Here is a 25,351-nt window from a genome sequence, read left to right as displayed (position 1 = left end):
AAAATTAGTGTTTTCTGGCAGCTAAGGTAGGCTCTGAACTCTCACACGTAAGAAATGCTTAGTTCACATTTTAAAATGGGGATTTTAATACTCTGTGGTACTGTTCTCACAATTTAACTAACGTATAATACTTTCTCTGCTATTGAGCATTTTATCAGAGACATTGCACTGTGCAACAGCTTAAGTGGCTCTGTAGTTACCATGGTTTCTGTTCTAATATGCCTTCTTTTAAGAACACAAAACACTCAGTTCCTCCTTTTTCTGTCCTTTTTGCAAGCTACCAGCCCCCAAAATCTTAGAAGAGTTTTTATGCAGTGTGGTTTGGGAAAAACTAATGTGAAGGAGGCTGGAGGCCACCGGGAAACATTAATAGTTCTCTTCAGTTGTGTTTTATTTTAACTGTTAGACCCTAATGAGAGCACTGCTGTGAAATTTTGGATACAGTTTTGACAAGGCTGCACTGATCCATCAATGAGGCCTCCTTGCTGAAATGAACACCTCTAGTAAGCTTTTAATGGCCTTTGTAAACAAACAGAATAATTCCCACTAACTGCAGAAATGAGTTCCATATTTATTTATTTTACTTCACAGTTCCTATTAAGTTGATTTAATAAAATCCAGCACATAATGTTTTTTTAAAGCAAACATTAAATAAACTAGAGCTGGGTACTGAACTCTGCACGGTGCTGCCAGTATTAATGGGTTCTAAAGAGGCCATAATGCTCCAATGGCCCCTGTGTGGTGACACTGAGGCTGACACTCCATGAGAAAATAAAATGGTTTTAGGCTTCCCAACACTTGACTGAAATTGAGCAATCACAATAGTAGCCAGTGTGGGAGCTGATTAGCTGGTGGCTCAAGACCTTTGGCTCTCATAGGTATCCTGCATCCCCACAGCTGTGTGTTTGGACCTTCCTCAGCTGACCCTCAGGTCTTTCTCCTTTCTTACTCCCTGTTTTAGCACCTCAAGGTCACAGTTAGGGACACATAGACCCCTTATCAGCCCCTGTCTTGTGTTTGCTTATAACAGAAGGTGTGACAAACTGGTTTGTGTCTTAAATCAGCATATGAACATAATTTCTGAGAGCAGTAGATATTCTCGAGGGGAGCCCGTGACTACCCTCATCTCTCAAGATCTCTTCCAAGGGACAGAAGAAATGTGAAGATGATGATTTAACTATTCATGGTGAAAGATGAAGACAAAGGGAACAACTCTGTGAGTTTTAGGTACTCTGAGAAGACATTCAGGATCCAGAAATAAAGCCAGTAATCCAAGGAAAGCTCTTTGACAGGTAGGCTTCTTGCTGCTCTGGGCTTCATACATTTTTTTGTTTGTTTGTTTGCTTCTTTTTTCTTGTCATGTTGCCAAGTCTGAACCCTTCTTTGAGAGTTCTTCCCAGAGTATTTGCATGTAAAAGAAGTTATGGAACAAACTGACAAAATACTCAGTCAGAAATCATCAAGGCTGGGCCACAATTAGATGAAGTCAGAGATAAAATAGCTGAATTACTAAGGGTGCTGTGTAACCTCTTGCTTAAAATTGTACTAGTCCTTGAAGACTGGAATGAGGCCTACATGATGCTAACTTCTAAGAGGGATTTGTGAGATACTGAAGAAATACAGGCCTAGAGGCATCATGTCCATGTCCAGGCAACCTGAGACAAAGTATAACAAAAGTATAACAAGGTATAACAAAGTACAACAAAAGACAGAGTTAGAGGACACCTTGCAACATGTGATTTCCTGGAGAAGAGTTAATAACAATTTTACACATGAAAGTCCTGCCTGAAAAGCCAGTTAGAGTTTTCTGAAGGTGTCAGCAAGCTTATGATGATTTGCCTGATGAATGTGTTGTATTTTCAAAAGGTTTTCAGCAAAATGTCTCATTTGGAACTTTAAGTGCCACAAAGTGCAGTGGTGTAAAAGCAATGCTATTTAATGGCTGAATAGCTCATTATGGGATAGGAAGAGAAAGTTAAGAGCAAATATTCAAATCTTACCATAGATGGAGATTATCAAGGTTTTTTTCTCCGGGGTCTGTGATAGGTGAGCTGTAAAATGTATTAATAAGCAAACTGGAAACAAGGTGGCAAATGATAATTCAGTCTGAAGTTTGAAAATTATCCTTAGTAGCAAGGACTGTATGTGTTTGTCTTATGCCCTTGCTCTGTATAGATTATTGAGTTATATTATTTTGTTTCTCCTCTTCTTACCCTTTCATATTTTAATAAGAGCAACTATATCATGATGAGCAGTGATCATGCCATTCATAAAACTGCTCCTCACATAGTGCCTCAGTTCTTATGGGTCAGTGAATGGCTTGAACTGTGGGAAACGGGGTTGGCTATGGTCTGGTTGAGTTTTTGATACTCGTTGTTCAGTTATTTTGTCCTTCTTTCCCTTACAAATGCCATGTAAGACACAGAAAGTAAGAAGAATCCAGGTTAGTGCAGCAGCCTTTTTCTTGACCTTCAAGATACCGATCAGCTCTGCAGAGGGGGACATGTGCTGAATGGTCTTGCTGGCTGATAGGAAAACTTTAGAGCAAAGAAAGTCATCAGAGACCAGCTCTCAGATGACTTCAGCCACTGTCTTTCCACCACGCACTGGCTGGTGGTCTTCCTCACCAACCATTGCCTATATTTCTCTGTACTTTTCCTTTCCTTTTCTCTTCCTGTTCTTTACCCCACACTGTAAAACACAGTCTTCTGTAGCCAGAACTTGTTTCTCTGTTACCCTTCTAAGACACAATGTCTAGCAAAGCATTCCGTCACATTTATACCGTAAAGATTTACTGAAAACCTATTGGACTGTACATGATGTTTATTAATCAGGAAACAGTGTTGTCCACACATTGAAGCCACTTACCATGCCATAGTAGTTAGTTCAGCTACTTAAGGTAATAAACCTTCAGTATCACAGCATGAGCCAAACTTCTGCCTCAGGAAGAGCTTAGGAGAATGAAGACACTAAGATCAGGGCTAAATGAGAAGGTGAGAACAAAGGTGTGTGAAGAGCTTCCACAAATAACCTATACACTATGAGAAGAGGCTTTTAAAGGTATGATCTTACTGATGCTGGTACATTTAGATTGCTCTACGAGATAAGCAGTGAAATATTCATGTCCTCATCTGACATTGTGATGCTGGAAAGCTTCCCTGGAATGAGCAGAAGATAACTTTTTTTTGGCTTAACTCAGCAAGGTCTGACCTATGGCCAATGGGATGAGCCCATCTGGCACACTGCCTTTTCCCTGAAGCAATGAACAACTCCTTGGACAGCGTGTGCAGCCCACACAGCTGAATGCCTCCTCTTGCCCATAAGCAGCTGGTGCTGGCCAGGATTGAAGGTGCAGGGAGAAGAGTGGGAAGTACATCTCCCAAAAGGGGTTGCTCCAGCCACCACACCCAAATACTGACCAATCGAACTTGTAACATGGAGTTGTCTAATGTCATGGCTTTGTGACTAGACCAGTGACTAGGCAAGACCATCTAGATTGTAACACCTGTGTTACATACACAAGGAGACAGATGAGCTCTCCTTGGTGAAGAACAGAGGCATAGCGATAACATGTTTTTTCCACTTCCACTGGGTTTTTCAGTCATATTTAAGCAAGCTATTTAATTTCTTCCACTGTAAAATAAGACTAATAATTGCAGGCTACCTCACAGGGAAAAAAATCTGGTATTTGTTAACCACTGAAAGCCCCTTTATAACAAATGCTGTGGAGAGGCAAGCCAGGCATAACAGCTGACTGTGGTTCAATACCTACAAATGTGTCCTCATTTGTGCCTATTGGGGACCTGAAAAACTGGTGGGAACTGGTGGGAACTGCCCATGAGGATCACTGGCTCATCGCAGGGCCAGTGCCAGCTCCAGGGAGAAGGTGTCAAACGAGGTGCAGCGGCCACCTTAGGAGTTCAGGACACCCAGGAAGGTTTCTCAATTGAATTTTAAGAGGCAATTCTCTTCCTGCTTACTTTAGGTTTATGTAGGGTTTATCTATATACTGCTGTCACTGCTGAGAGTGCCCTGTGACTCTGATTTTCTGACCCATGCTAGAAAACCCCTCCTCCACCTCCTCCAAAAGTCATTGAAGCCCTTCCTCAAAGCTGAGCACGGTTTGAAGTGCTTTCCTGAGCAGGGATGGTCTTCCAGCTGAAACAGATTCATGAATTGGGGCCAGGATTCCACGTTTCTCAAGGGTGATGGTCACAAAGAGGCATTTCAGGGCTTGAAGGGAAGATTTACAAGCATGGTTCTGAGAAGGGAGCACAGGCAGTTCACTGCAGGCTCCAAAAAAAGAGTCAGCTCCACTTGTGTTTAAACTGGACCGCTTAAAATGAAGGCATTGTGCATGCCGTCAGTAAACAAAGAAAGAGATATCTGGAAGTGATAAAGCTCGGATTGATAAAAACTTCCCTTCTTCTAGACGGAGGCCACACATACTCTAAATAAAATGTGCCACTTAGGAGATGATTTGTATTGATAAGTCTCGAGTGCATTGTTTTTCCAAATGTTCTCTCCCAGTTGGGAATTTCACACTTGGGCAGGCTCCAGCCATGGCCTCATGAAGCGCCAGCCTCCTTCCCTGACCTGACCTGCTGTTGTTTATACTGCTGTTTACACATTTCTAAACAACCTATGCAAATGATCTCTAATTACTCTTGCTCACAGCAGCTGCGGGTGGTGTGTGGAGATTCAGGCAAGCTCTGAAGCATTGCCAATGTTGTGCTGTTTGTTGACACAGAGCTCTCCCTGCTGCAGCAGCAGGTCAAAGCGAGGGTTATGGGATGGCTAATTGTAGCTGGGGACACAGCCCCACAAGGCTGGCATTATACTGTAAACAGCCAAAGGAATAAATAACCTGGGTAAGAATCAGCTTTCAAGAGACTTGCTCCAACCATGAGACACACCTTGGAGGCATCCTTGATCTATTATAGTGCTTGTGTTTGGAGCCACACGTGTGCATCTCTGTGTAATCAGAACTGTTTTGATAGGAACTTAGCTTGGATGTAATCTGGATGTGATGCTACGTCTCCCTCCCCTTTGAGGCCAGAGCTCAGGACCTTTAAACAGCAGTACGCTTTAGATTGTGATACCACTCTAAGTTATATCATTTATATTATACCTTTGCTAAACACATGATTTGGAAGAATCTATATGGTCTTCATGCCCCAAACATATTTGACTTTAACAGACAACTCATATAGTTGCTCTGAAGCGGAGGCAAAGAGTCTCTAGATAGAGTATTAGTTCTGGTTTATTGACAAATAAATTTTGGTTGCGACCAAATGGTTTAATTAGTGCCTTGAAAATCTATGTAAACTTGATATAAATTATGAAGGTGTTGCCCTCTCTGATTTACCCTGTTTGAAAACCTTGAGGGCCTTCAGCTTGCCTGGGCTTAAAAATACTAAGGTTTGTTTCCATTAAAGCCATATTTTTAAAGCTTGGACAGGGTGCGGGAGTGCTGGTTTCCCTTGATTAGCCACAGATATCTCACAAAAAAAATAAAGTTCCTGAAACTGTTTTTTCATGGTTTTCATTGAAAAAAATCCCACCTCATTACTTCCTTCTTGCTCCATCCCCTAATGTCCTCAATGACAATACTGCAACACAGAATTATGAATCTGAAAGTTTGTGAAGGGATGTGTATCTCAAAGGGTGGCCAAAGCACCAAGGGCTTGCCTAGCTTGTAGCTAACTTTTAGATCACTGAGACCTATAAGTTAGATACTCAACTCCCCCATTAAATCCATTCCTTACTAACAGTGTTTCATAAACTGTTTGATGACACTGATTGCAGCAGACCTTGGATTTCTATTTATTTACTATCTTGAGACTGCAAAAGCAAACAAAGGATGGTTCACAGAAGCATTTCCAGAATTTGAAACTACACCGTTTAATGACAACAAACAAAACCTACAGCCACTCCAGCAAAGCCGAAGCATTTTCACGCTATTTTCATAATCTTTGGGATTAAACACCATAAATGGCCTGCAATCTGTGCCAAACACTGCTATACATGTATTGAAGAAATAACAAGTCTTTAGTCTGGGATAGCCAGCAGCATAGTAGTTAGCTGGGGAGGAGAGTCAGGAGATCAACCCAGACTACTTATCATCCCAGACCCTGAGCCAATCTGACTATCCCTGGACACGTTCATCTTAGCATTAGTTAATACGTGCAATGTGTTTTAAAGAAAGTACAATATGTAAGCTGCTTATTAAGCAAATTGTATGCAGAGCAAGGCCAGCATGTTCACTGCTTCTGAAGTACAGACATACACAGATGCTACAAATGCAGCAGCATCCCTGCAGTTACTGCTGTGCAAATGAAGGAGAGCTTAACTCTGGTGTACTGGTGACGCCAGCACAGATGCTGTATCGGCGATGGCAAAGACACTTAGAGAAAAGAGAATGTGCTTGGTCTTCAGACCCCACACAGGATGAGCATGGCTGACAGCTAGAAAAGTTGGGGTTTGTGGTCTGGATTTGTTCTGCCCCTTCTGAGAGAGTTCTTATCTGAAGAGGAACTGAGACAGAGGTATGAGCATCCCATGCTGATGTATGTGGTTCCCCTTTGAAGGGTGCTCACAGCCTGCCACAGTGAAGGTCCCCACTGTGCCAAGGGGATGTCTCTTCCCTCCCAGGAGTGCCTGCAGGCACACCTCTGCCTGCAAAACAGCTGTTGTTGGCAAGCTCCAATTCACCATCCAGTCATTTCCTCTCCCTGGTTTTGGTCCATCTCCCCTCCCCAAGTGTGCAGGCTTCCCACAGCAGCTGGCTGACCTCTCCCACCACAGGAAGGTGTTATCAACCCTATGAGGAGTGGGCTTGCCAGATATGGGGCTCATCCCACTGATTCGAGGAGGCAGATCTATCTTAACACTTATCTCCCTGTTAAAGCCTCCTCCCTCTCTGACAGTTATTTCTAAGCCTGTACTTCATACTCGTCACCAGCACCAGGAGTGAACCTTTCCACAGACAGATAAGTGGCACCAAATTAAAGAGCATTAAATGGATGTCTTTCCATATTTAAAGAGCCAGTAGCAATCCGTACATCCTGGGCATGCCAGAGATGGTAAAATCTAATCGCTTTCCATGCTTTAAATGCTGTGTAAACATGAGGTAATTGTTCTTATATGTGAAAAATGATGTGTCTCATGTCAAGAATGTATCAAGACTGACTTTTTAGCTCTGTGAAATATTATTGAGCCCAGCCCCTGCTCAGCAAATCTTTCCAGACTCAAATAAGTCACTAAAGCAAATAAGTATGTTCTTATTTATGAGACTGAGAGTTTATCTTGATTAGATACAAAGGATGTAAATAATGGCTCTCTTGTAGACAACTTCTAACATAAAAGAAATAAACTATATATCTATCTGTTTTCAGTATATCTACAATACACTCATCGGTCACTGCAAAGCACTTAATGCTCTTGATAAATGAAATGCATGCAGTTAATCTCATCAATTTGGCCCCTAAAAACTAAAAAGCCATCTTTTCTGCTTTTTTTAAAAAGGAAATAACAGCAAAATCCACCATTATTTGCAAAGTGTAATCTGTTAACATCAAAGCTAATGTTTACTGAATGGTTTTTCAAATCGCTGGTTCGAGGTTTTACATGTCTGCAAGTATTTCTTCAGCAATTATTAAGATAAAGAATAGGAGAACAGAGTTTTAGTATTTCATCAGTGCTAAGGGAATAACTAATAATACCAGACTCAGATCCTAGGCATGATGTGGGCACCCTAACACTCAACCTTTGGGGACCAGACATCTAGCAAAAGACATCAAATAAAACAACAGTCAGGACAAGGGAGAAGAGCTTGAGAGCACAGTTCTTTTACTGGGGTACATTTATCTCTGACTTGTTTCATCCTGCAGTTTTCTTGATGAAAATTTCCAGTTATAGTTATTGAGATAACATCAACTCTATGTCAGTTGGACAAAAATTAGCCCTCAAGATAAACTTGAATAATAATATATAATATATAATAATATAATGCTATATAATAATATACAATAATAATACATTATAATATAAAATATATAATAATATAATCAGAAACAGGTGAAAAGTAACCAATGTATTCACAGTCTTCAGTTCATCATTGGTTGTGTGGTCTTTACACCCCTTCCCCAGTGAATTGAAGGCTCAAGTGCAGCCTGGATGAATGCAACAAGGCCCTCTTTCCTTTGTACTGTAATCTTGTTAGTTCTTTCTAAGCATTTTTTTCTCCCCATGGTGTCAGTGGCAGGTTCTCTGAGAATTCTACTGTCAAGTATCATCATCTGTGAAAAACTTCATTGTCCTCATTGTAAGGGACAGATATAAAAAATTAAATAAAGTGCTGCTGGAGTTATTCTTGGAAAGGCTACCAGCTTCCATCTGCAGTGCAACAGAGCCTTATCTTTGGTACCAGACTGTTTGCAGCTTCTAGTATATAATAATCCATTACCTACAATATTACATATCTGTCTTGCACAATATAGATCACGGTTTTGAATTTGGCAGTTCCTTCATAAAGGCTTTCTTCAGAAAGTCCATAACTCCTGGCTGACAAAAGTCTTTCAGCCAGCCATCCACTGTTTACATCAGGGATACAGCAGAACCCCAAACAAATAGTTCTAGTGGTTAATGAATATCGCTGTGAAACATCACAACATTACCATAGACCAAAATGTGTCTTGTCAGGGCTGCCAGCTACTAGAACCTGGTAAGCTTTTACACAGCTAGAAAAAAATTCCCTGCCATCACAAATCTCTCATGCAGAGGAAGAAGAGTTAAGCCTCTTTGTTGTTTTCTCTTTGTTAAGATAAGGCTTATGAATTTATCTAGACTCTCTCAGAAAGTCTATTTTTCCAGATTCTCTCTCTTCTCTTCTATGAGCCTTATGAATTTTGTCAAAACCCTCTTATAAAACTGAAAATTTTATGTGAGGTCACATAAGCAGGTTTGCTAATAGTCCAGGTGTCATTTGAAGAATCTGATTGCGGGGGAGCACAGCATTACCTCTCTCTCATATAAACATGGAAGACATGAATAAAACTCAGAAATTCAGCCTTGCAACATAGCCAGGTGTTACAGTCAGTGAATGTAAAAAATTAATTTCCTCTGGTAGCATTTCCAAGCCTCCATGTGCCCAGAAGGAATTTTCCTTCTCTCATTCCCTTGTCTTCCCTCCTTTTCTACCTCTGTGTTGAAAGGCTTCAGCCCTTCATCTTCATGAATCTTCTGCAAACTAAGGGAAAATGTATTGGTTCTTAAAACACTAGCTCAGAGGCACAGGCTCCTGCAGGTACCTCATGGAGATCTTTCAGCCTCTCTTTTGGGCCGCTCAAGAGCTTCAGCCTCTCACAATACACTACCATCCAAAACTGTCCTCTGTGCTGTCGGTGACCCATCCTACAATGGGAGCAAGGGGGAACAAGTAACTTAAACTTCTGGGAAGTCAGCACTGGTCCTTCTGTTTGTTTCCCCTTTATGAATACAAAATACTCTCAAATACAGGTTTTGGTCTGCATTTTGAGCTTCGGTAGTCTCAAATCCAATAAATGTTTACTTTTTGTCTTAGTAGTAGATATAGAACAAACTGTTTAATGCTGTCTGAGTTGTACTTGGCATATAAGAAAAATGATACCTTTGGCCTGAACCATTTTTAAGAAGTATGGAGAGTGAGTATAGGAGCCACAGGAATTATTGTTGCACGTAGCTTTTAAGATATATAAATGGGGTGGAGCTTAAATCCCTGAGATTTTGGAGCTTATGCTTCAGGAAACCATATTTAATGTGGTCGTAAATAAAGCAAGAAAAATATGAACTTAACTGTGACATGTGCCTTTATGTGGGTATAATACGGAATTCTAATTAAAATTAATGCAGTAATAAACCAATCCACCCTTAATGGTAAAGCAAAGCAAAGCAACACCACCATCACCCTTTTTTGCTGCTTTAATGGCATTCTGAATCCCACAAATAAAACTGGCGAAAATTGACATCCTGTTCTTACGCTGTTAAAAACTCTAGTTGAGGATTATTGCAGTTTCTTATTGTTTCAGGACTCATTCCAAGTTACACTTTATCACACTGAATACCAGGTAGTTCAGGACTTTTAGGATACCAAAGAACATTGCAAGCAATGATCAGCACAGGTAAAGAAAAGGCATCAACTGACAGTCCATAGCCAGGCCTGTGCTGACTCTTCCCTCCACTCCTACATCGCAGGATCAAACACATAGAAAACTTCCACTGTGAGACCTCACTTCATAACTCTGCATAGACGGGGAAAGGTATGCATGTGTTCTATACCCAAATGCAGAATAAGTGCTCTGCACCAGCAGCCACACAGAAAATTATGACATTCATTTTCTGGTAGAGGCGGTAGGGCACATTATTGAAGCCTGCTGAACCCTCTCTTTCCAATAGTGGAAAAAATAACTAAGCAGATATCAGCAAGATCAAAATACACCATAACTAGAATAGAAACATCACTAGGATTGCTTGTCCAGGAGGTGCTAATGTGGGATCACTTCTGCTGGCAGGTACACCAGTTGTGACAATAAAATCCTGAAAGCTCAGAGCTCTTTATGTAGGTGTCTTCCTACAACCCATTTTCTTCAGCCAGCATGTGAATTTCTTCAAACTTCTGTCCTCTGGGAATGTCTAAAATGTCAGTATTTATTGAAGTTCTGCTTTTTGGGAGGAACAATAAGAACCTGGGACTTACCACCAACAAAAGAACAGTGTCTTCCAGCATTTGTCTTTTTCTCAGCGGTGGGTTATAGAATAGCTGTCTATAGATTCAGTTCAGCGATCATTTATATTTAAAGCAAAAATTTTATTCCATTTCTTAATTATTCTTGAAGTGTAAATCCTCTTAAATACCATACTATTGAGCAATAATTTATTTTCCAGCTGGATGCAAGCTTTCTAAAACTTGAAAGATTAGTAAGTTAAAAGGAGAATCATAAAACTGTAGAAAAGTAGACTCAATAGTACCGATATCACTTCTGACAGATCTTGGTCTAATACATTCTTAAAGACATGGAGAATACAACCTCCCCAGGTGACCTCTTTCTGTGCTTCTTGGCATTACTCTTGGAAAGGTTTTTTCAGCTTCTGATCAGATTCTTTCTTCCTGCAATACAAGCCCATTGAAATGCATGGGCATAGAGAACAGATTTCACCCTTCCTCTTTGTAACAGTCCTTTTTATGCTTGATATATAATTTGGTGTGATTTTATGGGACTGTATGTTCGCTGGGTACTTATAGTTAAAATGATAGTAATTTGAAGTCACTGGGTGAAAAACAAATGAAGAACAAATGCACATTTGTTTGCAAACAAAGATAGTGAAGATAAAACTGAGAATCTACCATATGTTTTCACCAGCTGGAATTCATTCAACATTTTGTTAGTTCTGCTCTTAAATGCGTTGTGAAGGTTACTTTTGAGGTCCTTCTCACAGGCTATGTCACTGGCAAGAAGTCCTCAGTCTGTAAATGGCATACTGAAAAGAGTTCTCCAGCAGTTGTCTTAGAGGGGAATATCACTAATGTGTTTCCCATTCTCTGCCCTGAAACCTCCAACACAGTGTTTTGCTTCTTCACTTGAAAGTATTCTCCTGTGATGGACTGAGAGAGTCCCGGTGAGAGAACAGGATTCTTGCAGCAGGTTTTGGAAGTGCTTCTTTCCAAGTGTCAGGCTTTTTAAAGCGTTGTGGAAAATCCAAAGTTGTCTGGTAGGGGACTAATTAAGACTAGTCGAACAGGATGTGGAGAAGAGCATGAAAGGGCTTGAGAGGCTCTGGTCTAAGACTGTGTCTGCTCTGTGTTACTCTGTGCGGTACAGATTTATTCTTGTAATTCTTTTCATCACTGGAAAAAACACAGGACAAAGAAAGAAGCGGTCAAAATGGAGCCAGAATTTTTCTTTGAGCAAATTGAGAAAAAATTGCCTTTGTATACACACAATTAATATCAAACCCAAACTGTTTACATGAAATTGATGGAACTGGAGTTCTATGAAAGAGTGAATTCCTGCTCTGAATCAGTCTAAATTCGGTTTAGGGGATTTTGGCTCAGGACTGCAAAGGTTAAATTACATCATATAACACAGTATGTCTGCAAGGTTACTGCTTCTCAGAAATGACAGCATAATGTGTACAGACACTGTATGTGAGAGAAAGAGAATCCCTGCATTGCCCAGGCCGGCTTTAAATATTCAGCAATGTTATAGCAAAGTAACTTAATATTCAGTAAAAGATGGTGGTGTTTTGAGTTTGCTGACGAGAAGTTTGTGCAGAGGAACAGTTTTGTTGTCTGTGCAGTGCTCTGAATTAGAAGATGTGTCATATAACACTTATCTTAGATAGTGTGGGGGCAGTCAGTGAATGGTAACTATGTTCTCCTGAAACAACAAGGATGTCATGTAGCACTTTTGGAGAGATAAGTGAACGTTTGGACTGGGAAGGGTATGCAAAGGATACCAAAGTTCAGCAGCTAATTAGAGTGTTATCACTTGAAAAGTAACATAACTGAATGAATGAAGTCATGGAATCTAGGGAAAAAGCTTGTCATTTGTTAAATTGTATTGTGGTGTACACGAACCATACAATGGTGACATTCTCAGAAATGTAGTGTAGGAGAAATGGGACAAACAGAGGTTTAGTTTAGATCCTGAATTAGAGCATCTGTAAATGCACATGATCCTTATTAGCTGGTCATATGCACATCATCATGTTATCGGTAGGAAATCAAAGCTCCAACTAAAATTACAGTAGAAGAAGCTTATAACTTGGGGACATGAAGTCATCCTGGCATACTATTTGCCCAACAATTTTTTGAACTCTTACTAAGGGGCTTACTTAGTGAAATTATCATTTCTTCTTTAGAGGGAAACAAAAGGTGGATATACAGTTTAACACAGAATTTTCCATTTAAAGCTAGGTCACATTTTACCCCATCCCAGGCTGGGCCTTAATCCGGTAGCTCGCAAGACATGCAGGTGAGCTAAGTGGGCAAAAGATTGATTTTCAGTCTGTTTGAGCTAGCTTGATGCAACTGAAAAAATCTCCATACAGAGGAAGGCAAGCTCATCTGAAGTCATTCTGACTGTGCGTGGGAGGGAGGCCCACTGCAGCAGGATCTGGCAGCTCTCTGTGAAAGGCTAGGAGAGCACAGACACTTAATTTCTCAAAAAAATTTAGGATTACCCAGTAAATCACATAACCTTGCACTGTCCAGAAATGTAACATGAACGTGGTGATAGAATAATCACTGCAGCCCACTGACATAAACAGGACGATGTACAGGGGACATAGCAACACCCTGAAGCACAGGATGCAGAAAAACGACTCCATGCAAGGGGAAAATGAATGGCTGGAGTCTTATCTAGTGTGATAAGAAACATTAACTTCTGAAGAAACTATTAAAGGACCAATTCTCTAGCATGCACTTAGTTAGGGAGTACTAATTTGGCAATTATTTGTAGTGAAGAATGTGGCTACTAATGGGCCAGTCTTGGTGCCTTTGGAGAAATCTAATAATGGTTGGAAGGGAGATGCGAAGGAAGACATGGAAAGATGTCGCTGGTCCTGTGACCTTACAGGGCAACTTTACAAATCATACAGTAAGCATATGAAACACTCAAGTAATTCCCCTGCTGCTGTTATGAAAGAGATATTTTTCAAATATATCTGAGGAACCCAAAACAATCTTCCCTCAGCTGTAAGTATTTCCCATGTGTATGAACACATATTCTTTAGGAAAGCTTTCTATTCAAGTACAGAGGCTTTCTCTGGGGTACTTGTCCAGTGCAATGGTCATTCCCTTTCCTGCTGTTTTACTGTTTAAGTCTCCAGGTAGAAAAATGCTGCGATGCCTCCACAGCCAGTTGTCAAGCAGATATTTTATCAATTCACAGAAAACACAAACAAGAGGTGGACTTTCAAGGTAACAGGCAAAAATACCCTCACCTGCTGCCTGTGTCTATGACCATTGAAGTTAAAGGAAGATATCTGCTGCTAGCAATGCTGTGAATGTTGTGTGCCTCAGACAATGACAAATTGCAAATAAGTTTGTGCAAAGCACGGATCAGACAGGATATGGGACAGCTGGGATTCTTTTAATAAATTGTTCGTGACAAAAGGCTGGACCACCTTTAAGTCATCCCATGATGTGCTGGATATTTGCTGGGAGTAGTAGAGAAATGAAAGCAAAGATAAATGGTGAAAATATAAATTAAAGAAATATAAAGAAAACAAGGGCTGTATTTAATACACACTTTTCTAGACTTTACTTAGTTTTCTATTCTTACCTACTTACACGAAGAAACGGGAAGTGACCAACATATTGGTGAAGAATTCTTCAGGCAACCTTCTAAAATAATATGTGACTGTAGTCCAAAAAATACTTAGACAATAAAAACATGGAATACGAACTAAGACAATAAATGTGTAAAGATACAGTGTGTGGCTTAAATCTTTCCACATTATTAAAAATCCAAGTCATCCAACAGTACGTTTTCAAACTCTTTTACTCTGTGATTTATTACCAAGGCTATCATAATCAATTACTTTTAATTAATAGAAGATGGAAACATTAATTGGTCCTATTTAAGTTTGATTGTATTAAATGATTCTACTAGTGATCAAAAATGTATTTTGAAAGGGAGTTTAGGCTAATATATCAGCAAATGAGGCGCTATAAACATGATTAATATGCACATTAGACTTTCCTTATCACTTTTTGTTGGCAGTTTTTATCCGGTCACAGCTGAAATTCCATTGAGTTCTTTCTCCTTTTGTATAAAATACAGATTATGTGGAGACAGCCGTCTGAGCAACTGGAGTTTCATCTTGTATGGCCATTAATTATTATTGCTCCTTTAGTATTTCTTATCTATCACAGAGATGTAGGACTGTATTTTTATAGACATTTGCAGTTAGGAAAAAACAGGCTTTTTTGTGATGGCGCCTCAGCATATTTTTATTGCAGAAAGGATCGACAACACATTTTGCACATCTATGACAGGGTAGAATAAGATGTTTACAGCTGTCATCATCATGGAGGTATGTATTTTTGGTAATACACCAGGGAAGTTGCTAGATAGTATTGACTGCCTTTGTTGCAACATTTTGACTTGGAGCTTTTTTTTTTAATACGTCCAGAATTATGTTGTATTTACTTCAAGGGAATAATATGCAATATAAAACATTTCACTGAATTGTCCCTGCAGTTGGGGAAACTTAAGAATACATTGCTTTCCTGGTAGTTTGCTAGCATGCAAGTGTTGTTCTGCACTGTGAGCAGCTTTATTTTATTTTGATTACTTCTCACTCCTCACAGGGGAAAAATTTTCATTGGCTTCCAATTCAAAAACAGAAGTGTTGGGACAGATACTTGTTGCTATCACAGCCATCTCAAACACCCCACCACCATCACTGTCATGAGAGAATTGGACGCAGAACTAAGGTGATTTCAGACACTGAAGTTTTGTTCCACTGCTCCCAGTGAGAATCCATCTGCAGACCTCATTGCTCCAAGAGACCCAAACCTTTTTGTTTCTAACTCAAAGCTGCCTATCACCGGTGTAATCCTGTACTTGTCCTAGGGACAACATTTAACCAATGAGGGTAATATCCTTACCAAAGTGTGTTCAGTGCAGTGTAGACTTCTTTAACCCAGCCTGGGCTGCAAACAGCAGCACATGCAACACACAGAGGTAGACCTGTACTCCTGTAAAACTATTTCTGTCTGAACTCACAGTTGACAGATATTAGTGGCTGTTTGCACAGTTGTTTACACACTTCAAATTTTTGGCAGAACCATATTACGTTGGTGCGTCATACTCATCTGGGAAGGGAAGGGAAGGGAAGGGAAGGGAAGGGAAGGGAAGGGAAGGGAAGGGAAGGGAAGGGAAGGGAAGGGAAGGGAAGGGAAGGGAAGGGAAGGGAAGGGAAGGGAAGGGAAGGGAAGGGAAGGGAAGGGAAGGGAAGGGAAGGGAAGGGAAGGGAAGGGAAGGGAAGGGAAGGGAAGGGAAGGGAAGGGAAAAACCTTTTTTCTGGAATTTGACTGAGAATGTATTTTCCCGCTCTTTTCTGTAGTGGATATTTGCAGTAAATAGCAGCTCTTTTCTTAATTTAGTTTTATTTCTTGAAACAATACCTTGCACATAATTTCCATCTGCTCTGGGGAAGCCTTAGGATGAGACTGGAGAGGGTATGAGAGCTTGGAGGCTGATGGCATCATACTGTGGGGATGGTCTGATTGCATCCAATGGAATAGACGGTGCATGACAGAGCATGCAAGGGCCCCAGGACCCACTGCTGGATGCTGTGCATAGAAGGGGTCTGTGCACCCAAAAAGAAACCAGCAGGTCTCTGCAGGATCACTGTCCACAGCAGTCAGGCTCTGTCCCAGCTCCAGCATGTGAACCTCCACCCTGATTCTCAGCAGTCTGCTTAAATCCACCTCTTGCTGCATGGGTGCTGACAGTTACTTATTCATAAAACTATTTTGGAATAGTTATTCTCCCACAAATTTATCCTATATCTTTTTCAGGAAAAAAGCCTTCATAGACAAGCTGTAATAAGATACAGTCGGCTTGCTATGTGTCCAGGGACCTGATTTGCAGCAACATAAAACAGACGCCCCAAATTGGTGGATATGTTTTCTTTCTGTGTTTGTGTGCCTCCATTTTGTAGCTGTGGAATAGATTTTATTTTTATTTTTTTATTTTTTTATTTCTGTCCTTTGGGATCAGGGTGAAAATCAGATTATATTTGTAATGGTTCACTTTTCGAGAAAAATATTTGAATTTGAACACTGGTGAGAAAAAATGGCCCAAGATTTCACAAAGAAAAAAAAATTTAAAAACCTCAAAATGTTGATTAATGAAGTAAGCAGTTTACAGTCATGTGGGCATTTAGAAGGAATAAATATCTCCTGATCTTGATGTCTTTTTAACATCATCTGTTGGATGTCATTCAATGTTCATTGCCTCACTCTGTTGGAGGAGACATGCAATGAACTGCCGAGGGAATTTCAGTCAGAAGTTTAGGCCAAACATTTAATATTTTTATTATTGCCTCTAAAGTTACAGGTGATAATAATTGGAGGATGTAATATTTGTCAACATCTTTTTTATGGTTTTGATTGAGCATTGTGCCAAGAAACTCTATACATATAAATATAGTCCAAATGAATTTGGATCAAAATAAATAATTTTTTAAAGATTTCTGAGCAATCCAAACTCAGCTTTAAACATATTCATTACAACACCTATTACAACAGAGTTACCCCTGATTACTGGGTTGCTAATAATAATTTTTAGATTGTTTTTTCCTGAAGCAAACTGCAGGAAGAATTCAGGCACAGCCTCAGAAACTCACACACAGGCTATGGCCACACTAGTTAATTAAACAACATTAAAGCATGGGCCCAAGTTTTAACACACAGTCACTATCACCTATCTAGCATTGACCCTCAGATAGTTTTTGACTTGGACAAGCCACTACTGTCCCAAACAATCCTCAAGACTTGCTAAAGAATAAGACATTATTCCCAATCAGCAGTTTGAAAACAACTGCCTTACTCTGAAGGCAAAATGTTAATAGTATAGACATGACCAAATTATGCCAGTTGGGCTCAGAAGGGCCCTGGCACTTGTTAATATACTAAGATAGATGAGTTACAGTGTACTTTCTTTGGAGACTTCATGCAATATAAATAGTGCACTTTTGCCAGCAGTGCAGGCTTTAGAGGGGTCCTGTTAATGAAATTGCCTGACATCAAGCTGCCAATAGTCTTCTGGAGCAATTAGCTGCAGCAATTGTTTCAGACAAATTTTTCCTTTTCTTAATTGTGTTGGACCAGAGTCTCTATCCATATTCCATATGCAAAAGTTTGAGAGAAGCCTAAAATTTTTCACACTATTTTAAAGAAGTTTCTATGAATTAAGTTTTTGCTGTTCTCTGAAGTGTGGTCATCACAGAGATTTAGCTCAGGAGAAGCAAAGGGCAGGAAACAAAAAAACTAGCTCTAGAGAAAGATTGCTGAAGAATTATACTAATACTAAATAATGAAGAAGAATGTAAACAGATTACAGATACAGAGTGCCTGAGATCAGCTAATGGCTGAAAAAATAGATGACAGAGATAAAAATGATAAGACTTGTCAGAAAGAACAAAGCCTCTGTGTGCATCATGCAGATTAAGGAATTAGAGTCGAAAGGTTAAGTGTGAGCAACAATGAATATGAAAAATGAGTAAAAAAAGAAGAAAAAGGCAAGTTTGTTTCATAAATCAGTTCTAGTCTAACATTGCTGTAAGCAAAAAAAAAAAAGTGTGTTGAAGTCTGTTATGCCAGCAGATAGCTCAGGCTGGACATTGGGAAAGGTATTGGTATTTTTAGCAGCAGATAAAAGTGTCCTTTTCTAAGTGCTGTAAATGTTGGCCGCAGGTTACCTATCATCATGTGCTTTGTTTCATGGTGGGAGCCAAACTATCTTCAATTTTAAAGTCCATGAGCCTGGACAATTTTTTAACTGACCTCATGCACATCCACCTCCACGGATATAAAGACTTTGATTACTTTATAGAACAGGAATGAAGAAAAGAGTTTCTACCAAGCCTGTAGTAGGTAGATGCTGGCCATGAAATACATGTTCACAACAGATAATTATTCTGGGTGTAACATCTGTTCTCTTTACTGCAGGAAATTCTTCTGAGAGAAGCTCAAAATGGGTAGCAGATATCTGAAAGCACTTCTAGTTTATTGGATAAATATGGAATGTTTCTAAATCTGCCATTTTTAGAATGAACAAAAATATATTCTGGACAATTACCAGCGACAATAGCTAAATTTACAGTGCTTTCCTCTTCTAAGTTTAGATATATTGTTGAAATCTGCTCCTTCTAGTTAAAACAAATCCAATTGGTATACATTACAGTATACATTATAGAGCAGGAGCTCTACATCTGTAATGTCTCCACTTCAGGAGCAAGAGTAGGGCACAGTCTGCACAGCAAGTGTCTTGGTCCTGTCTATTCAAATGAAACTTTTTTCATCCCATCTGAAAGGACAAGCTATTCACATCCTCTTCATCATGTCAGTAGGGTATAACATAAAAAAGGCCTATTTATTCTAAAATGGGACTGAGCTCTGCTCATAAAATCTCCCTCAAGAACTATATGATGACTTGTGCACAGGGGCCATAAAGATGCCTTTTCTGTGACTAATGCAGAAAAAAAAATGCTATTCCCTTTCCAAACATCCCAGAATCCACTGAGATGGACTTGTAATGCCATAAGCAGTACCTAAGAACTGTTGGGTCACAACAACCCCATGCAGAACCACAGGCTTGGGGCAGAGTGGCTGAGAAGCTGCCCAGCAGCTGGGAGTGCTGGTCGACAGTGGCTGAACATGAGTCAGTAGTATACCCAGGTGGTTAAGAAGGGCAGTGGGATCCCGGCTTGTATCAGAAAAAGTGTGGCCAGAAGGACCAGGTAACTTATTGTCCTTGTGTACTCAGCACTGGTGAGGCTACATCTCAAATCCTGTGTTCAGTTCTGGGCCCCTCACTACAAGAAGGACACTGAGGTGCTGGAGGGTTTCTAGAGAAGGGCAACAAAGCAGGTGAAGAGCCTGGAGCACAAGTGTGATGAGAGGTTGCTGAGGGAGCTTGGAGAAAAGGAGACTCAGAGGGGAACCTTTTTGCTCTATAAAACTATCTGAAAGGAGGGTGTAACCAGGGTTGGTCTTCCCTCCCAGGTAACCTGTGATTGAACAAGAGGAAATGGCCTTGAGTTGCACCAGAGGAGGTTTAGATTGGACATTAGGAAAAATTTCTTCACCAAAAGCATTGTCAAGCATTGGAACAAGCTGCCTTGGGAAATGGTTGAGTCACTGTCCTTGAAGGTATCTAAAAGCCTGTAGACGTGGCACTTAGGAATATGGTTTAGTGGTGGACTTGGCAGTGCTGTGTTAATGGTTAGATCTGATGATCTTAGAAGTCTTTTCCAACCTAAATAATTCTGTGTTTCTGAGGGTGATTATATCAGTGTTTTGACAGAGTTCCCTCTATCGCAACTTCTCGTCTCTGGTGGTGGCCCTGGGTAGATATACAAGGCAGGACATACCAACAGGACAAGTGTGTGTACTGATGCTTTCACCAGTATACTGGCCTCCAGCTCTCTGTGGCTTTGATGTTTCATGGGGATTCTTTTACCAATAACAACCCAATTTTCTTTTTGAACCCAGGAAAATTTTTGTATCTACAGTGTGCTGTGACAATAGGTTGTATAGTGTAATGACACTCTACATAAAGAGACACTCTCACTGCTGGATGTGTGGCATTTAAATCCAGCACTTCTGGAAGCTCAGGAAGGACAGAAGTTCTGCAAGTTCTTTGATGTCCCAACTTCCCTTCTCCTCTCTGCTTCCCTCTTGTCTCCTCTCTCTGCTCTATGGGGGGTACTACATAGTCCCTTTCCACTCTTACAGTTAGAATAATTACATTAATTAGGTCTGCAATTTGCATTTAGCTACACAATATAATGAATAGTTTGCTGAAAATTAATGTTCTATGCTTGGCACAGGATGTAGCATTATTCATTTCTTCATTGTCTTTTTTGTGGCATTGCCTTCCTTCACATCCCCATTAACACAAAATAGTTTGTCTTTACAGTGAATCTCTGAAATGAATATTCATGCACTATAATTAGCTGCACTTACAGCAGAGACGCTGAGGCACAGGGCATAATGCTCACATTTGCAAAATGCCTAGCTTGGAGTGGCTGGTTCAAGTCATGCAATGCCTGATTTTTCCAAAAGGGGTTGGACTTGATGATCTTGGAGGTCTTTTCCAACCCAGTCTATTCTATGATTCTACGAAAATGCTGTATTGACTAAAGACTGTGCTTGAGCAAAAACAACAGCAAGACTGCACAACTGTGACTGGCAACTGATGATGAATTACAACTGGTTTTGGGCAGCAACACATAATGAATATGTACTCACTTCTGGGGACAAAAATGAAAGGCGAAGCAAGACCACTAAACAAATAAATATGGCACTTAGCTTTTTAGTGCCTGCTCAAAATGATTCTACATACACTTAAGCACTGGGTTTAAGTTGTCTCAAATATGGAACCAAGAGGCAGCACAGCCCAGCTGGTTCCCATCTATGAGCAGGACAATCCGAGTGAGCCTTGAAGCCTTTCCATAGGAACCCTGCAGTAAGTACTGATGTGGACTCAGCAAACTGCCTTTATCCTGAAACTCCTCTTTCTCTTGTTGCCTGCTTGCGTTTTCTGCATTAGATGACCCTAAAAAACCCTGATTCTAAGCAGTAGCAAACAAAGGAATGTTTTGAGAACACATTGTATGTCTAAGCATTGTACTGTGCAAAAGGGAGGGATCATGTGGTTGGTTGAGCAACCTTAATTCCATCACTGCCTAGCACATGAATCTTGATTTTGCAGTTCTTTCTGGTCTTCAAATACCTATTCTTGCTCTCTCCTCACTACTGAACAGAACTGATAACTGCAGATGAGGTGAAGCACACCCAGTAGAGGTGTGTGGAAAGTTCTTACAACAGATGTAAAAATAGGTGTTTTCAGAAATGTACCCTTCTGTGATGTGTGGATAGACTTTCATAGGAATGATATAGGATATATCTTTAGCTACAATATAAGGTACCCACCAAATTCTATATCCCACCCTGATGTGTGGCAGAACTAAGTTTTCTAAACTTACTTGTTATAAAATTTTATTTCTTACCAGAGCTACATTTCTTCCTATACCTGTTCATAAAAATAAAGAAACTCTGTTTGCTGAAGAATCTCAAAGACAACACATACAGCACAGATAGTTTCCAGCCAAAAACTTAAAGCATACAAGCAAGTGAAAATAGGGTCTTGTACACAAGAAGTTCGAGCAACCACGGATGCCGGCTCTATCTAAACAACAAGTGAAGTATCAGCTACAAAGTGATAACAAAAAAAAAAAGTTATTTCTGGCTTAGGAAAAAAAAAAGAAAACCACCCAACCTGCATCCAAGAAAAGTAGGTCTAGTTTCAAATTCTAAATAATAGAAATTGGTGATATTTCTGTAATATTTGCACATTTGGATACAATATTTCAATCAAGAAAGTGGGTGGAGTAGCTTATCTAATTCCAGAAGGAAAGAGAAGTAGCAGCATTGTTATGCATGCCATGGGGATCTTTGCTGTTTTTGGAAGCTGGCTTTGAGAGTTCCCAAAGCACTGGGCAGCTTTGCAGGACTGGAGAGTGGCAGGGGGCTGGAAGGGGACTGGTATGCCTGAACAAGTGTCCATTCATGTATTGTCAGGATCAAACTGTATGAAGTGTCAACAAGTTACTGGGCTGCAAACCTGAGTCAAGATTCATCAAGGGAATAATCAATCATTATAATTAAAAGGCATTTTATGAGTTGGCATCAATTTAAGAGAGGTCACGTTTCATAAAAACAGGCACAGTCCTGCTCTTCATGCAGCACCACCAAGATCTGGCCAGGTCTTGGATCAGTGGCCCACCCTTTGCCAGCTGCTACAGATAGGGCAAACATGCTCAAAAAATAGCAGAAAAAGTGACTTTCCTTTGCTTTGCTTTGTACAGTTTTGTTGTGACTGGCTGGTATGAGTTCAAGGGATCCTTACAGAACCCATGGGTGATGTAATGCAAGTAATGTGCATTCAGAGACATCCCCTATTGGAGACCACTCACCTGGGGATCAAGGGAGAACATTGTTAATACATATTATATATGTATATATATTGTTAATATCTGTGAACAATTAATAAGAAAGCATAAGTTATATTTTCTTGTAGCTTTTAACACTTTTATTATCTTTCAATTAAGGTACTTGAAATTAAATACTTCTGTATTCTGTTTTCCTCCATTTTGCAGGTATTAGGTTACTCCTATTGCGTAGCATTAAAATGAAAGTTGGTGCAACTGGTTCTCACCACTGTGCACACTTTGAATATTTCATCACTTTCTTCCCACATAAATTGGGGAGAATTTGTGGTAAGTGAATTACCACAGCAGAACTAACAGAAAAACTGGTCTAAGTGACTGAAACAGGCAGATTAGAGCTTATTTCTAAGCACTACAGCTGTACCATACATATAGATTCATATGTTCATGCACACATACACAAGTATGTATTTATATCACACCTTCAATTATCTGACAGATTTTATAAAAGACTGATTTCACTAATGAATTATGTTACTAGGTGGAGTCAATTTCTTGCCTTTTTTTTAAAAATAAGAATCTATTCAGGTTTTGTTGCTTGTATGAGCAACAAAAACTGAATAGATTCTTATTTAAAAAAAAAAGGTTCAACCTTAAGCATCCTGAAGACAAATCATTGTCAGCATCATTAAAGGACATTTTAGGTCTCATTATTTGATACTAACTAGGCATCTGTGTCTCAAACCCCCAGTATCTTTGTGTGGGTTGGGGTCTCCAGTCTTTAACACTGCTGACAAACTGAAAGATCACAGTTGCATGGTATGGGAGTAGGGAAGAAACCAAAGGGAGTGACCAGAGGTCTAGAAAAAACATGACCCCTAAAGAAAGATGAATGAATGGAGTTGTTTAGTCTTTAGAAGAAAGGACAAGCTAATGAATTTCAAATATGTAAAGCACTACTGCAAAGAGGAATAAGGATTCTGATTTTCATGTCCATGATAGATAGGACATAAAATAAAAGGATTAACCACTTCTAGGGAAGGTCGAGGTTAAATAGTTAAAAAAACCCTTGCTACCTGCAAGCATAGTAAAGGCCTAAAATAGAGGGTTTTTAAGCAAATATTTACATGCTGATGACCTAGATATGGACAAGAGAATGATTTAGATGATTTCTTAAATTCCTTTTCTAATTTACTGACCTCTTAAATTTTTATTTCCATTATTGTTGCCTTAGGTGACACACACCGGGTTATCCCAGCAAAACAACGCTTTTGAATACAGGAAAAAAAATGTACCGTTACCCCAGAAATTAATCTGGCCTAACTTAAAATTACTCTCTCTCCTTCCTCCTGTGTCAATCTGCATTCATTTCTTATTAGGGAAATCCATTTTCTCTGATCACGTTTTGCTTGTGTGGGACAGGTACAGTCTGCATCTCTCCTCTGCAAGCTTCACAAAAGCTTGGTGGGGCCAAGGCTGCCTACATCTTCATGGTGGGAGCCAGATTGCAGCTTGTCCACTGCAACATGTACTGACATACTGGCACTGTTTTCATCTTTGTTAATATAGTAAGTTTATGTGAAAGGGTAACATATATTCTTAAAATTTAGTGAGGGTGAGGGAGAGGTGGGGCAAGGGGACTCCATCAACAGAAAAAGCAAAGAGCTGAGAAATGCATGTAGAGTTTTAGAGCAAGACAGCTATTGCACTCATCCGAAACTCCCATCATTTTGCATGTTTCTTTCATTTTTTTCTGGAAGCTACAACTTTTCTGGAGCGGCTTTCCCATCAGCAGCAATCCACAAATTACCACTCAAGAAATGCTAAACAAAGACCTGAGCAAACTCAGCAGCTCTACCCTCTCTTTTATTTATGTGATACACAAGTCAAGAAAATACATTTCCTTCAAACCAGTACAGCATATGAATACTGTGACCAGAAGGGGTTGTGCAGGCCATGACAGCTCTTTCAGGCCTTCAGGCAACCAAAACATGCAACTGCCTCATGCACCTCCCCACAAAATCCTCTTCTCAGGGTCTGTCTTTCCCTTCTGTATTTGGGCTGAGCAGAGCCAGTCAGCTGTCACAGCCAGGGCAGGCTACACTATGGAGTGGGTGTTGGGTGAGCAGGGCAGGGCAGGAGGTGCAGCTGTATTCACCCAACTGCTCTCCAGCACATGACAAAAAGCCCTCAACTGCTCGCAGGATGGAGATTATGTGGGTGGGCTGATCTATCCCCATGCCAGGCACCGCAGGAAAGTGACCAAGACCACAGCAGTTGTGGCTGGAGGCTGCAGGGATGTTGCACTGGGGGAGAAGAGGCATCTTTCTGAGTTACCAGAAAGTATACAGGTAAGAAGCCAGTGGCATTGGCCAAAAAAAAAAAAAAAAAAAAAAATATAAGAACCAATAACCTTGGGATTTCTCAGAACTTTTTTGTAAAACTTCTAGTAGTCCTATTGAAAATTGAGGATGTTAGCAGATGTGAATGAAACCATCTAATACTACTTTCCAAACCCCACTCCTTTTGTCCTTGTTTTGAAGCTGATATATAATTTTATAGGAAACAATCTAAAAGTTTCAGCAGCCAGAAAGAAAGAAAAGAAAGAAAAGAAAGAAAGAAA

The sequence above is a fragment of the Manacus vitellinus genome, unplaced genomic scaffold, assembly GCF_001715985.3.
Source record: "Manacus vitellinus isolate BGI_N305 unplaced genomic scaffold, ASM171598v3 scaffold_4_pilon, whole genome shotgun sequence".
Taxonomy (NCBI): domain Eukaryota; kingdom Metazoa; phylum Chordata; class Aves; order Passeriformes; family Pipridae; genus Manacus; species Manacus vitellinus.
This window is presented reverse-complemented; position numbering follows the sequence as displayed.